This window comes from Megascapheus bottae, chromosome 15 (genome assembly GCF_031878675.1).
Source record: "Megascapheus bottae isolate mThoBot1 chromosome 15, mThoBot2.hap1, whole genome shotgun sequence".
NCBI lineage: Eukaryota > Metazoa > Chordata > Mammalia > Rodentia > Geomyidae > Megascapheus > Megascapheus bottae.
In genome coordinates this window covers 8129614-8132313 of record NC_143523.1, presented here as the reverse complement: position 1 = coordinate 8132313, position 2700 = coordinate 8129614, and positions in this window count along the sequence as shown.

Sequence of the window (2700 nt, the reverse complement as noted above, 5' to 3'; positions counted from 1 at the left end):
TTTCCAAAATGAAAGGATGTCTAAAAGTTGTTTGTTTAAAAAGACGTAATATATAATAAAAATGAAATCATCCTCCCACTCAAATGAGTTATTTCTTTCCCAGCAGACCTCTTTCCAGGCCCTAGTAATTCCACTGTTAATGGGCAGAGGAGAAGCCATGGGCTAGGTAATGGGTACCCTAGAGCTGAAGTCATTTAATTAGTACAGTAAATGAGAGCAGCCCAGGTGCTCAGGCATCATTAGCTGTGCCCCAAACATCTCCCACATTGGCCAGCAATTAAAGATGGGAAGTTAAGTGCCGTGCCCTTGGAGAAGAGTCCACCCCAGCCAAGGACAGGATGGGACCCAAAGTCCAGCCCCCCAACAGCCTGAGTAATGCCAGAGCTCCTGAAACTTCAGGGAGTCATCCAACTTGAAGAAGAGGCAGAGATTCAGGCCACAGAACTACACAGTCCATTGTGAGATAGTATTCACTACACAGTGAGCCCCCCCCCCCCTTGCAGCAAGCTCCTAAAACCATGCCATTTCTTAGTTTCATCTGCAAATAAGGTTAACAATCAAATCTGTCCAAAAATGTGCATGGGCTAATGGGAAATATGTCTTTAAAAGAGCAAGTGACATGCAGAAAGATTTTCCCACATATCAGTTTTTCTTATTATATTACATTTTATCTTTGCACCCATCGATCAACCCCAATCGCTCACAATGACAGATGGAATCATCTACAGAATAGTAGCAATAACTATGTAATAACAATAATGGTTTCCACTTCATGCACAGCATGAAGATAAGTATATTATCCACCAAGACAAGTGTATTATCAGCAAAACGGCCGGCAAACCAAATACAGTTGCTTTCTGTTTTAGTTAATAACGTTTTGTTATGTTTTACTTTGCTTTGTTTGTGCTGGTACTAGAGCTTAAACTTAGGCCTTCAAGCTCTTTCCTGCCCAAAGCTGTCACTCTGCCACTTGAGCCATACCTTCATTTCCAGCTTTTTTTTTTTTCTAGCTATTCTCATGGACTTTTCTGCCCAGGGTTGGCCTTGAACCTTGATCCTCAGTCTTAGTCACATACCACATACACACACACACACACACACACACATTCCATTCCATCTTGTCTTTGGTTCCTTTTGGCTACAACGGCAGAATTGAGCAGTTAGGACAGGGACAAGATTAAGAAAAAAGAATAGTAGTCACCATCTGGCACTCTACAGAAAATACTTGTCAAAGTACCTCCCTTCCTTTCCCCTCCCCTCCTCTTCCTAAGTATGCTCTGTGTGTTGACCATCCTGTCCCCTGGTGGAGACCATCAGGATGTGGCAGGTAGGTCACTGTTGTGAAAGACCATTAAGGTCAAGTTGTCCTTGGCAGTGATGCTCTGTGATGCACTTTTCTCCTTCACACAGAGCCTTGCGCACAGCTCTGCTGGGGCAGTCTTGTGGGAGGCAGGTACCCTGTCTGGGCTGTTTCCTGGCTTAGATTGGTTTTCAGAGCTTGAAGCTACCATCGGTGATGGGTGGTAATCTGGTCCTGCCAAATGCTGTGGTAATGATGCAGAGACCTGTCAATGTTCACATGTGTTCAGAAAGTAGAAGGTATTACTTCCAGATGCACCAGGCTGTCAAGAAGCCTCCCTGGTAGAAAAGGCTCTGGTCATCTCAACTCACTGGCTGTTGCTCACATGAGGGACCTGGCCATCAGGGTTACGGGGGAAGCTGGAGTCGTACAGTGTGCTGACTGTGGAAGTGAGACGCTGCCATCTGGTAGCTGGGGGTGCCTGGACAAGCCATGGCTCTCCATGGCTCAGTGATGCTCTGGTGTCCATGCCTTAAACATCTGCTCTGCTTGCTGCGAGAAAGCCCAGGGAGGCAGGGCGGCCATACAGGAAGCATGTGGCCCTCCAAGTTATCCACGAATGTGTCTGCACTGCTCTGTGATCTCAGCCCGCTGGTTAGCTGCTCTGAGCCTCTTCCTCCTCACAAGCAAATGCTGTGGAGATTGTACCTCTGTGATGTAAATTCTACTTTGTTTCATTGCCACCCAGGCCTCCTTCATGACACCTTCAGGCACACATGTATGTGTACGCCATTGCTTTCTCATGGCAGCCACCATCATCCCACTGGGAAATCAGTTGATGAGGACATCATTTACATTGGGGTCACTGGAAGATACTGACCCTGAGACCGTCTCTCTGCACCTCTTTTCCAGCCTGAATTGTCTGCACTGACAAGCCTAAGGCTGCTAGGGAACAGGACCAAAATTTTCTGTATTTAACTCCCCTCACTCCTGGATCAGGACCCCTCCCCTCTCCTCCCCCTTTTCTCCCTCTTTTACTACCAAGCTTTTTGGCCTGCTAGTTGGTCTTGTGGCCAGTTCCTGCTCTCTACCTGGAACAATCTCCTCCTTGCCGTCCCCACTTCAATCCTCCCCCAGGACAGAACTGGGAACAGCACTGCTCTTCCACACATGCAGCCCTCATTCTGTTGGATGGATAATCATGGTCTATGCAAAAGGCTGGGGCGAGGGATGGGGGAAAGAAAAACAGAACATTACATATCAATATGCTATGTAAAGAAAAACTAACCATTGAGATAGTGAGGCAAGTGCCTCTGCATTCTAGGCACCTGGGCAAGGGCTTTTTGCTCAGCAGAATTGAACAGAAACCCAGAGGAAGTGAAGGCAGAAGCCTTCAGAGA